At 37.6% G+C, this 14,200-nt stretch overlaps 1 pseudogene; it reads right to left on the bottom strand.

Moving 5' to 3' along the window:
• Positions 1,064-2,213, bottom strand: OR6C2IP (olfactory receptor family 6 subfamily C member 2I, pseudogene; annotated as a pseudogene).

Raw genomic sequence — 14,200 nt, 5'->3', positions numbered from 1 at the left:
TGCTGCTCAGTGAGGAGTCCTATGTGGTTCTCGATCTCATGACATTGAGATCACGACCTGAGCTGAAATGAGTAACTGGCTGAGCCATGCAGAAGCCCCTCAGAGCCCACTTTAGAATTTAAAATTTATCATTTTTGTATTTTCTTATTTTTTCCTATTTCTACTGATTACATATTCTTGATCTCTTCTTAAATCATTCACTTAGCCTTGTGTAGATGTGAGTAATGGTCTTATTTCATTGTCATTTAAAATTTGGTGTTCCAATTTGCTCTTATGCACTTATTCTAATTTTGTAACATATAATAAGTGACATAATGTTTAGTTTTTAATTAATTATTTATTTTAGAAGGTTTATTTACTTAGAGAAAGTACTCATGAGTGAGTGCAGGGAGGGGCAGAGGGAGAGAATCAACCAGCAGAATCCCTACTGAGCATGGAGCTCATTGATGGGCTTGATCTCATGACCATGAGATCATGACCTGAGCCAAAACCAAGAGTTGGACACTTAACCCACTAAACCACCCGGGTGCCCCTGTTTACATTTGTCTTAAATTAAATGTATGCCTTTTAAGTGAAATTCTGTCATAAATATAAGTAATACATCTAATCAGCGTTTGTGAAGCTGTTTCCATCTCTTCAATTCTGATTATTCCCAAACTCCCATTGATATCTCTGTTTCAATTTGTTGTTTTCATTATTTCGACTGCCCTAGAATGCCCTATTTGGTTTAATTTATTTTAATGCATCTTTGCTCTCGCTGTTTTCTATATTGTATTTGGGTCTTCGACTATGCCATTAATTTTGATGACTTTGGTTAGGGAAAGAAACTGGTTTTATTACTATGTAATGTGTCTTCTATAGCACTTATATAGTTTTAATATTATTACTTTCCTTCCTTCCCCAGAACACTGAAGAAAGGATTAGGTCAGAAGTGGCGATAAGTTCTATTATAGTTTATACGTTATAGTTTTACAGTGAAAGAAAACATCATGTATGAATTTGGTTTGAAAGAAAAAGGAGTTCAATTAAGATGAGATTAGGATGTATTATTAAATGTCTTTGAGAGGGTTAATATGATCAAGTTATAAGCAAAGCAATGAAACAAGTTAGAAGCTGTTGTTAAATGTTTAGAGGAACTTCTTCTTTCATTTTACACTGATTTATTAAAACTTCAGTTTCATTGAGTGAAATTTCATCTTCTTTATGAAGTCATTAAAAGCTTGTTTCACTTGCTTATTTCTTAAGGTGTAAATGAAGGGATTCAACAAGGGTGCAACAGAAGTAGTGAGCACCGAAACACCTTTATTTATGGCTATCCCTTCTTTTGCTGATGGCTTGATATAGATGAAGATGCAGCTTCCATAGGTGATGGAAACTACAATCATGTGGGATGAGCAGGTGGAAAAGGCCTTTTTTCTTTGTTGGACAGAGGGGAATCTCAGAATGGTCCTGATGATGTATGTGTAGGACAGAAATACACACACTAAGGTGATAATGAGTGCAAATACAGCCACAAGGATAACCATTTGTTCTATCATCCATGTATCTGAACATGAGATCTTCAGGAGGGGAGCTGCATCACAGCTAAAATGATCAATGGCATTGGAGTCACAAAATTCCAGCTGGAGGCACAAGCTAGGGGGTGGGAGAATGATCATCAAGCCAGACACCCAACAGCAGAAGACTAATAAGCTACACACCCTATTGCTCATGATGGTCATGTAATGAAGTGGTTTACAGATAGCAACATAGCGATCATAGGACATGGCGGCCAGGAGAAAAAATTCAGTTGATCCAAAGAGAATAACAAAAAAAATATTTGACTTGCACAAGCATTGTAGGTAATAGTATTGTCCCCTGTTGATATACTATACAGGAATCTAGGAATGCAGACAGTGGTGAATGACACTTCTAAGAAGGAGAAATTTCTCAGAAAAAAGTACATAGGAGTTTTAAGATGGGAGTTCACCAGTGTGAGGGTGATAATAGTCAGGTTTCCTGTTACGCTCAAGATGTAGGTGAGAAATATAAAGATAAAGAGCAGGATTTGCAGTTGTGGGTCGTCTGTCAGACCCAGCAGGATAAAAGTTGTTATTGCTGTATAGTTTCTCATCACTGACTTTTGAAATCTAACCATCAGCCTAAGAAAATAAAAGAGATTTTTGTGGGAAGATCAGTATTAAAATTCTGTAGCAAAACACTGAATACAAAAACCAAGCAAATCAGTCTATTTTCTCATTTCACATCATAATCCATATCACCACTATTCCAACTAGCCTTCTTGAATATTCCATATATGAGCAAATATTTAGGATTCATGTTAATGTAAAACAATCCAACATTTTCTCAGATCATTCTTTCCCCCTGAAAATTTACAAATGTACATGTTAATTGTTTGTAATTCATTACATGGATTGGATTTACAAATAAGAGCAAAAAAATGATGTTACTTAATGTGTATTTAAATGTTCTTTATCCAAGACAAACCTTGGATATATGTCATATCCAGATGACAAAGAACATGACTTCTCTTCAGTTGTTATTTTCAGAGGATTGTTTTCAGGTTAAGATGCATTTTACCTGGAATACAAACAAACAACGATAACAAAGCACAGCACTGGATTCTGAGATTTCCCCCTTGTCTCTTTATTATTATCTGCTTGTACTCCTTATTCTTAAGGATAGTTCGATATGCAATTATTTTATCTATTGTGTGAAAAAAGGAATATTTTCATATGCATACACCTGACTTTTTAGTTGTCTGTGGCTCCATTTCTCTCAAAAGCCCTGAAATGAAATCTGTGTTTAATATCAATAAATAGTCTTCCAGGAGCTGTGTATCTAGTTTTTTGAGAAGCTGTGGGGAGAGCCTAAGGGAGAGGCAGAGAATCTGAAGCAGATTTCATGCCTAGGACAGAGCCCCATGTGGGCTTGATCTTACAATCCTGAGATCAAGATCTGAGCTGAAACCAAGAGGTGGATGCTCAACCAAGGTGACCCACAGGCTATGCATCTTTGATTACATTTTTTATTCCTTTGAAAAGATACTACTATTTCCACCTTCTCATCCTACCCCTACTTAGTTTAGGTCTTAGGGCTCTGCAACCCTATTTTCATGTCCAACCTCCTACTGCTCTAACACCCATAAGAACGTTTTTACTGTTGAAGCCATTGGCATATTTTTTGTAGTTATTTTGCCTGATAGCCCCTTCAAATGGATTCCATACCATAATCCTGATTCTATTCCAGATTCTATCTCTTTTTAGTGTCCTATGGCCTCCTCATCCTCTATTAACCTATGAAGCATTGCTATTCCCCAATATTTTGTCCTGAAACCTCTCTTTTCTTGTTTTCTCCTTGTTCTTCTTCTTACTCCATGCTCTCCAAGAAGATTTCACTTGGTGCAATTGATTTCATTGCCATTTATATGATGAATTCCAAAGTCTGGAACTTTTCCAAATAAAAAAAATTGCTAAGTTTATATCATCAGTTAGATGTTCCACAGACACTTCATACACTAAGAGCTCAAAATGAAATCATGGTCCTTCTCCAAGCCATCTTCTCTTCTAGTGTTCACTATTTATTTTTTAAAGATTTTATTTATTTATTTATTTATTTATTTATTTATTTATTTATTTATTTGAGAGAGAGAGAGAGAGAGAGGGAGGGAGAGAGAGAGAGGCAGTGGGAGAAGCAGGCTTCATGCAGGAAGCCCAATGTGGGACTAAACCCCGGGACCCCAGGATCACACCTGGGGCCAAAGGCAGGTGCTAAACCGCTAAGCCACCCAGGCATCCTGTGTTTGCTATTTATTGATAAAGATTAGTCTCTTTTTTGTGGCCTGCAAGGCTCTTCATGGACAGGGCCTTCCTTATTTGCTCACCTCATCTCTTACAAATTCCTTAGCTTTCTTTCTCATAACTTAAGTTCCACAAACATTGAGGGCTTAAATTCCTCATATTTTTCACATGTTGTCTTCTCTGCAAGGGCTAATCTTTGACTAATGGCAATTGGTGCTTCAGAATTCTCCTTAGGTATGAGTCTTCCAGGGAAATCTTCATTCATCTTCCCAGAGTACGTGAGATTATGATACCGTGTTATTTATAAACAGCTGCTGCTTACTCTCTAGACCACATTGTATGCTTCCGTATACTTATATTTTTCCTCTAAGTTCCTATAAACTTCTCCAAAATAGAGGTTATGTTTTTATATATCCTTTATTCCATTACATCTGGCACAAGTAGGTTGTTATGTAAATGCGAACTAAAGAAACAAAAACCTGAGTGGTGAAAAATTAGACAATAAGACAACCATGAGAAACTCCTAACTCTGGGAAACAAACAAAGGGTTGCAGAGGGGCAGGTGGGTGGGGGCATATGGTAACTTAGTGATGGGCATTCATGAGGACACATGATGAGATGAACACTGGGTGTTGTATTATATGCTGGCAAGTTAAAGCATATATTAAAACAAAACAAAATTAAAATTAAAAACAAAAACAAAAATTAAAAATAAAACAAAAACAAAAAAGGTGTGGTCTATGTACTGAGACAAATCTATATTCTTTAATGCCTATTCTGGTCAGGTGGTTCAGCACTCTTATTTTTTATATCTGTTTCATATTGCACCGTCATTTTAAGTACACTCCTACGTAAAAATCCAAATTCTAAACTGTAAATCCTTTTCCAGACTTCTTTTTTTAGCTTCCGAGCTAGTTTCTACTTTAATATTTTAATTCTCCATCTGTTGTTATTGATTCCTTGTGGATTTGTTTCTAGTAATCTATCTCCTGCACCTCTTCCTTGTTGGGTATTTAGTTTTTTTTCCATTGTCCAGAATTTGCTCCCCATTCAATATTTCTTAGAGACTACAGTTCTGGGTTTTTTTGTGTTTTTCTTTTCCTTTTTTGGTTTTTGGTGGTTTTTGTTTGTTTGGTTTTGGTTTTTTTGGGTTTATTGCTTTTTTTGTTCTGGGTTTTTTGTTTGTTTTCGGTATTTTTTTAAATAATGAATTTATTTTTTATTGGTGTTCAATTTGACAAAATACAGAATAACACCCAGTGCTCATCCTGTCAAGTACCCCCTCAGTGCCCGTCACCCATTCACCCCCACCCCCCGCCCTCCTCCCCTTCCACCACCCCTAGTTCATTTCCCAGAGTTAGGAGTCGTCATGTTCTGTCTCCCTTTCTTTTTTTTTTTCTCTTTTTTATTTATTTATTTATTTATGATAGTCACAGAGAGAGAGAGGCAGAGACACAGGCAGAGGGAGAAGCAGACTCCATGCACGGGGAGCCCGATGTGGGATTCGATCCTGGGTCTCCAGGATCGCGCCCTGGGCCAAAGGCAGGCGCCAAACCGCTGCGCCACCCAGGGATCCCTCTGTCTCCCTTTCTGATATTTCCCACCCATTTCTTCTCCCTCCCTTCTATTCCCTTTCACTATTATTTATATTCCCCAAATGAATGAGAACATATAATGGTTGTCCTTCTCCGATTGACTTATTTCACTCAGCATAATTCCCTCCAGTTCCATCCACGTTGAAGCAAATGGTGGGTATTTGTCGTTTCTAATGGCTGAGTAATAATCCATTGTATACATAGACCACAGCTTCTTTATCCATTCATCTTTCGATGGACACCAAGGCTCCTTCCACAGTTTGGCTATTGTGGACATTGCTGCTAGAAACATCGTGGGGCAGGTGTCCCGGTGTTTCATTCCATCTGCATCTTTGGGGTAAATCCCCAGCAGTGCAATTGCTGGGTCGTAGGGCAGGTCTATTTTTAACTCTTTGAGGAACCTCCACACAGTTTTCCAGAGTGGCTTCACCAGTTCACATTCCCACCAACAGAGTTAGAGTGTCCCCGTTTCTCCGCATCCTCTACAACATTTGTGGTTTCCTGCCTTGTTAAATTTCCCCATTCTCACTGGTGTGAGGTGGTATCTCATTGTGGTTTTGATTTGTATTTCCCTGATGGCAAGTGATGCAGATCATTTTCTCATGTGCATGTTGGCCATGTCTATGTCTTCTTCTGTGAGATTTCTGTTCATGTCTTTTGCCCATTTCATGATTGGATTGTTTGTTTCTTTGGTGTTGAGTTTAATAAGTTAAGTTCTTCATAGATCTTGGAAACTAGCCCTTTATGCTTTCTTTTTTAAAGCTGAAATCACTTACACTGTTTTTGAAGATTCATTCCTCTCCTAAAAAGAAACTAGAGTGTGGCACGGTTTCTTTAGCTTCCCCATCTCAATCTCTAGTCTCAACCCTCGTCGTCTGATAAGAAGTATTGATGTTATTCATTCAAGAATCACTTTGTATAGTTTTAATTGAAATCAGTAACAATTCACATAGGTACTATAGATGGAGATATTCCAGGAGTTCAAGAATAGTCATTGGATCACTTAGGTCACTAACAAATGAACTCTACGCACAAGGAATTTGTTCTTTCTCTGCTATATACCTTGTTATTGCAGAAACTGAGTCTGACACATAGCATGCATTCATAATTTTAGATGAATGATTTAATGTACCTTATGTATAATTTAACTCCATTTGCATTTTATTATTTTTTAAAGGAGAGAAAATTTTAGGCAATAATGATAATTAACAGGCTTACACTGCAACATCAGGATGATTCGAATTGCCCTAACTCTGGTGAGTGTACTCAAGATAGAACCTATTTCTTCATTTAAATAATCTACTTCCCTTTCTACACCCAAAAACCTATTTATCTCTTAATGACCCTTTTATATCATGCAATCAATAAATGAAGTGTATTTTAATATTCAGTATGAATTTCACCCATTTTTAATACACATATTAGAAATTCATTAAGCTGTCCAGTTTTTTTGTGCTATGTAGAACCAATTTTTAGAGAAACAAATGCCTAAGCATAGAGACAAACCAATAAACCAACTTTTTGTAAGGGGAAATGGTATCCTCCCATTTCTGTGCCTTGAAACTGCCATAGGGCCTCTAAAAACTCTTTCATTCAACTTTTCGTTGCCTTGTCAGTACTCCTTTCTCTATCTCCTTTTCCATCAATCAGTCACACATCAGTAGCACAATGTTCAACTCTTTATTTGCATTAACACTTCCAAGATATAGAATATAATAATATAGTAACAGTAAATTGCTCTCTTTTGTGGTGATTATGAATTGGGAGTTGGATGTATACTAGTTACTCTATCACCCCTAGTATATGTGAGCATATATGAGATTCTTTGGGTAATGGAAATCTCATGAGTTTGGAATCAGTCAACCTCAAAAAGGAATTCTGAAATATCCAAATAACGGATGACCCTTCCACTCCTAGAGAGAGATTTCTTTGTGAGCCGCTCATACCAATCAAGGTAATACCTTATACAAGGAAAGAAAAGCAGGGTTCTTTGTTCTCAAACTTCCTGAGATTTTTCTTTCTTTAAAAAAAAATAATTTAAAGACACAGAGAGAGGCAGAGACAGACAGAGGGAGAAGCAGGCTCCCCATAGGGAGCCTGATGTGGAACTCGATCCCAGGACCCCAGGATTACACCCTGAGCCAAAGGCAGTTGTCCAATCTCTGAGCCACCCAGGGGCAAATTCTATTTTTGCTTGTGTTAGAAAATCAATTTATTAACAGTTTCTCTTTTGTGCAAATAAAACAGTGTGCTAATAATTTACTATGGCTTATTCTTTGCCTTGTCCTTTGATTTTGGTTTATCTAAGAATTGATGATCTCCGACTACTTCAGGGCTACAAAAAGGGCAAGAAGCAGAACAAACTACAAAGTAACTAAAAATTGACTTCCTGCTCTCATCTCCTTTTCCATCCTTCCTCTCTGGATGAACAGCAGGCAAAAGTTGCACTTGTGAAATATTCTTTTCACTTTGTTATCTTGAACAGTGTCATACAAGTCATTATCTAGAGAACAAATTGTGCTCCATGAACAATAAAAATGGCCTCTCTCTCCTCCAGTCATCCAATTACTCCAATTATTGTTATTGAGGAATTAGATATTAAGGGAATATTTTTGTTGAATTAACAGATGTTTGGGAAGGATTAAATTAATTCTTTTAAAATTATTCATTGTAAGAGAATATTTACAAATTAGAAAATGTGGACATTTTAAGCAATGTAATATTCTTTTGGGGTACAAATTCCAAGGATTGGAAGGTATATTTCTGTATGTTCTTGAAATTACGCTACATGGGTGACTAATTATGGATGCAAAAATATAGCTCTGACTATATGACCTTAAGTCTTACAAAGGGCTATTGAATAGTTCACAACATGTCTACTACAATTTTCCACATTAAAAGTTGAATCAAGGGATCCCTGGGTGGCGCAGCGGTTTAGCGCCTGCCTTTGGCCCAGGGCGCGATCCTGGAGACCCGGGATTGAATCCTACATCAGGATCCTGGTGCATGGAGCCTGCTTCTCCCTCTGTCTGTGTCTCTGCCTCTCTCTCTCTCTCCCTCTCTGTGTGTGTGTGTGTGTGACTATCATAAATAAATTTTTTTAAAAAAGTTGAAACAAGCTTAAGTAACCATATTACAGAAGAAATGCCAGCAAATGTTTCTTTCTCTTATCTCCTATAGGAGAAAGTAACTCTTATGTCTACCTGCAGTACTTACTCTGGGTAATTACTAGTGGCTTCAGCTGGCAGCTCTTCCTGTGTTTCACTGTGTTGTGCAGAGAAGATGTGCCTCAGCCCAGGTCCAATGGGATTATCAACTCATAGTCACTCTCCAGGCATTTTCTGAAGGGTCTTGAGTTCTTTGAGTTTTCTGTTTTCATATCATATAAAAACTGTCATTGGAGACTCTTATTTTAAACATTGGAAGCATTTTCCTTATTTTCCTTTGGTCTCGGCCAGGAAGGGAAGAAAACTTAACGTAAGGAAAGAGAATAAGCAAATTTCCTCAGGGTTTTGGAAGTCATCTCTGATTGTTCTCAGCTAGGGATTGGCTTTTCTACTCCAAAAATAATGATATTTATGGTTCTTTGCTCTATCTTCTGGAGATGCCCTGAGATCATGTTTATGAATAACGTAAAGGATCCTTAGAGACCTGAGTTCTAGTGTCACCAAGGAATATTTTGCTTAGTGAACTTTGGCAAAGCAACTAAAATAGCTGCAGGGATGTTCTCCTTTGAGACAATAAGAACAACAACATCAGAGATCAGGTACCCTTCGTACTAATGAGAAAAATTGTGCAAGCTTAACCCAATCTTCTACTACACTTTCTAAAGATATGGGTATATGAGACTTTAATAATCAAAATATTTTGCTTCAACGTGGATGGAACTGGAGGGTATTATGCTGAGTGAAGTAAGCCAGTCGGAGAAGGACAAACATTATATGTTCTCATTCATTTGGGGAATATAAATAATAGTGAAAGGGAATATAAGGGAAGGGGGAAGAAATGTGTGGGAAATATCAGAAAGAGAGACAGAACGTAAAGACTGCTAACTCTGGGAAACGTACTAGGGGTGTTGGAAGGGGAGGAGGGCGGGGGGTGGGAGTGAATGGGTGACGGGCACTGGGGGTTATTCTGTATGTTAGTAAATTGAACACCAATAAAAAAAAAATATTTTGCCTTATCTAACCCCCCATGATATAATTTTGTTTGTAAAATGTCTAATATGTATTGAAAAAATTACTATGTTCAATAACATTGAAGAACAAATTTATTTATTTATTTATTTATTTATTTATTTATTTATTTATTTTAACCTTTTTATTTATTTATTCATGAGAGACACACAGAGAGGAAGAGAGATAGGCAGAGGGAGAATCAGGCTCCCCACAACAACCTGATGTGGGATTTGATCCCAGGACCCTGGGATTATACCATGAGCCGAAGGCAGTCAACCACTGAGCCACCCAGGCACCCCTGAATTTATTTTTTTTAATTGTAGGAGCATTTACCTACATTTGGCAAACAGGAAAAAAACATATATGGCAAACATATTTTTATCCTGCCTACAGACAATGCTTGTTAAGTTCATGGATGACTCAAAAATATTTCACTTAATTGGAAGCATGGCTCTAAAATTTCTGTTGTGAAATATCTGCCCCTGAGAATTCAAAATATGTGTTAAGAGGAACCCATGTGAAAATATTTTAAGACATAAACTAAGGTTTGAAGAACTGGTTAAGAAATGTTGCTTTTGATCAATTATAAAGGGGAAATAGGAATTACAGTAGCTTGGAGATGAGATGACTGCTTAGAAATCTGGAAAGACCTTGTATGGTTGCATATTAATTGCTTTGGGAGTTATGATTCGATGATGGTAGATTAGGGCTCATGATTAAAACATTTGTCATGATTAAGAATGAAAACTCCTACAGTAAAGGTGGGAGAAAATGCCCTTTGTGCAAAATGCTTGAATAAATAAAGCTAATCTCTACTTTTTATTACTTTTAATTATACCAGCATCACTTCTATGTCTTTTCCTAATTTTCATTTTATATTTTAATTGAGGCAAGTATTTGTTTTTACAATTATTCTTCATTTTAATATTTTTCACACAATAAAGTTTTATTTATTATTAGGATTTATGTTGTGGGAGGCAATATATTATAGGAATAGGTTCCTTTTTTAAGATTTTATTTACTTATTGAGAAAGAGAGATTTTATCCCTCCTACGAGGGAGGTGGGAGTTGGATGGAGGTGGGATGAAAGGGGCAGAGGAAGAGGGGGAAGCAGATCCCCTGCTGAGCAGGAAGCCTGATTCCATCCCTGGACCTGAGATCATGACCTGAGCCAAAGGCAGACACTTAATGGACTGAGCCACCCAGGTGTCCTGAAGCAGGTTCTTTCATGCTGGTAAGTATTCAAATTTTTGGTCTGGAGAATAGAAAGAGGATAAACAATGAATTTAAGATGTATGAAAACTATGACTTCATATGTTGGATTTGAAAAAAGAAGAATGAATGCTATCAAGCAAGTAATATTGTACAACTTCAGAAAGTTTTAGTCCTAGATATTTTAAAATTTTCCTTCCATCCTCTTACCTGTTTTTTACTACTGTATGTAGTAGGCTGGTATATGTAATATAACTAATACTTTTGCATTTAGAAAGGCCTTGATCTTAAATATATCTTATAACAGGTCAGTCACTTTTTCCCAGATGATTCTCTTAGATTTTTCAAACATATATTATGAGTAAATTATAATGATTTTTCCATGGATTCACCAATTGGATTTGCAATGCCATACACTTGCATTATTGCACAGCTTTTAAATAAATCAATCGGAGGAGGACAAACATTATATGGTCTCATTTATTTGGGGAATATAAAAAATAGTGAAAAGGAATAAAGGGGAAAGGAGAAAAAATGAGTGGGAAATATCAGAAAGGGAGACAGAACATAAAGACTCCTAACTCTGGGAAACAAACTAGGGGTGGTGGAAGGGGAGGAGGGCGGAGGGTGGGGGTGACTGGGTGATGGGCACTGAGGGGGGAACTTGACGGAATGAGCACTGGGTGTTATTCTGTATGTTGGCAAATTGAACACCAATAAAAAATAAATTTATAAAAAAAATAAATAAATAAAACTTATTTTAAAAAACTCTACCATGCGTACAAAATAATGTATCATTGTAGAGGTATCCACAAGCTAGGTTAGGGAACAGAACATTACCTGTACCTTTGAAACCTCCTGTTTGTCCATCTCTGATCACATCCTTCTTCATCCCTGATAGAGGAATTTAAGGGCCATTTAGTTTCTACTTGTTCTCTTCGTTCTTCTTTTGGTCCGGGGAAGCTGACCAGAATACACTGCATGAACAAGCTCCTTTTTCTGTGGATTTTATTGTGAGTTCAGCCATTGAGAGCCCCTTAGAATATCATCATCAAGTATCGTATCAAGATTATGGCTTTGGGACGCCTGGGTGGCTCAGCGGTTGAGCGTCACATCATGATCCTGGGGTCCTGGGATCGAGTTCCGATCGGGCTCCCTGCATGGAACCTGCTTCTCCATCTGCCTATGTCTCTGCCTCTCTCTTTGTATTTCTCATGAATAAATGAAATCTCCTTTGGCTATGACCTGGAAATGTCTGTGGAGAACCAGTATAAATTTCTCAAATATTTACCAAATATTGTTATATTCTGGAAGTTTTATGAGATAATTTTCTTTGGAGATTCAAAGTTTGTAATCAATATATAGGTATTCAGAATTTATATTTTTTGGTGTATTATTTTGTAGAGATTTCAAAACTACTTATAAGTTTACTGGCAAAAATTATAATTATTTTAATGTATGCTTATGTTATGTGTAGTTATGTGCACTCTATTTCCTATTATGATTGATTTCCTTACTTTTTTAATAATAAATTTATTTTTTATTGGTGTTCAATTTGCCAACATACAGAATAACACCCAGTGCTCATCCCGTCAAGTGCCCCCCTCAGTGTCCGTCACCCAGTCACCCCCACCCCCCGCCCTCCTCCCCTTCCACCACCCCTAGTTCGTTTCCCAGAGTTAGCAGTCTTCATGTTCTGTCTCCCTTTCTGACATTTCTTACCCATTTCTTCTCCCTTCCCTTCTATTCCCTTTCACTATTATTTATATTCCCCAAATGAATGAGAACATATAATGTTTTTCCTTCTCTGATTGACTTACTTCACTCAGCATAATACCCTCCAGTTCCATCCACGTTGAAGCAAATGGTGGGTATTGGTCGTTTCTAATGGCTGAGGAATATTCCATTGTATACATAAACCACATCTTCTTTATCCATTCATCTTTCGATGGACACCGAGGATCCTTCCACAGTTTGGCTATTGTGGACATTGCTGCTAGAAACATTGGGCTGGGGCAGCCCCGGTGGCGCAGCGGTTTAGCGCCGCCTGCAGCCTCGGGTGTGATCCTGGAGACCCAGGATCGAGTCCCACATCGGGCTTCCTGCGTGGAGCCTGCTTCTCCCTCTGCCTGTGTCTCTGCCTCTCTCTTCGCTCTCTCTGAATGAATAAATCTTTTAAAAAAATAGAAAAAGAAACATTGGGGGTGCAGGTGTCCCGGCGTTTCATTGCATCTGTATCTTTGTGAACTGGTGCAGCCACTCTGGAAAACTGTGTGGAGGTTCCTCAAAGAGTTAAAAATAGACGTGCCCTAAGACCCAGCAATTGCACTGCTGGGGATTTACCCCAAAGAATTCCTTGCTTTTCTTTTAGTCACCTTTGAGAGAGATTTTTATTTTATTTTATTTTATTTTATTTATTTATTCATGAGAAACACAGAGAAAGGTAGAGACATAGGCAGAGAAAGAAGCAGCCTCCCCACAGGGAGCCTGATGCAGAACTCGATCCCAGGACCCTGGAATCGTGCCCTGAGCTGAAGCCAGATGTTCAACCACTGAGCCACCTAGGTGCCCCACCCTTGAGAGAAATTTAATGATCTCATTAGTCCATGTAGACATTCCTCTTTGGGCATTACAGGTTTTAACAAAAGGTTTTGCTCATACTCTATTTGTTTCTTCTCTATTTTTATAATATTCTGCTTTAATATTTATTACTTTCTTTTTTTCTAATTTAGTTAGGTATAATGTCATGCCTTTTTTACTTCTTTGGATTAATGTTTAACGTTGATTTTAAGCTCTGATCATTTTTTTTCTAATGCACTTGGATCTAAATATGCTGCTATTCACCACTTTATACTTACTGCACAAATTTGTTACTTTATATTTTGTATGACATATAAAATGTGCATTCTAATATTTGTTGTGATTTATTTTTTGCCCAATGTCATATTTAGATGCTATTTCATAATTTTCAAATATATGGTGATTTTCCATGGTTTTTTTCTTCTTTAACATCTGATCAGAACTTATACTGTGGATTATTTCACTCCTTTTTAATTTTTTTTTAAAGATTTTTTTAATTTTTATTTATTTATGATAGTCACAGAGAGAGAGAGAGGCAGAGACACAGGCAGAGGGAGAAGCAGGCTCCATGCACCGGGAGCCTGACGTGGGATTCAATCCCGGGTCTCCAGGATCGCGCCCTGGGCCAAAGGCAGGCGCTAAACCACTGCGCCACCCAGGGATCCCACTCCTTTTTAATTTTTAATAGCTGTTTCAAGGCTCAATATATGGGTAGTCTCAGTAAATATCCTACAACGACTTATATAAAATACCAATTCTGGGGCAGCCCGGGTGGCTCAGCGGTTTAGCGCCACCTTCAGCCCAGGGCCTGATCCTGGAGACCCAGGATCGAGTC

Source organism: Canis lupus, chromosome 10 (assembly GCF_011100685.1).
Source record: "Canis lupus familiaris isolate Mischka breed German Shepherd chromosome 10, alternate assembly UU_Cfam_GSD_1.0, whole genome shotgun sequence".
NCBI lineage: Eukaryota > Metazoa > Chordata > Mammalia > Carnivora > Canidae > Canis > Canis lupus.
This window is presented reverse-complemented; position numbering and strand designations above follow the sequence as displayed.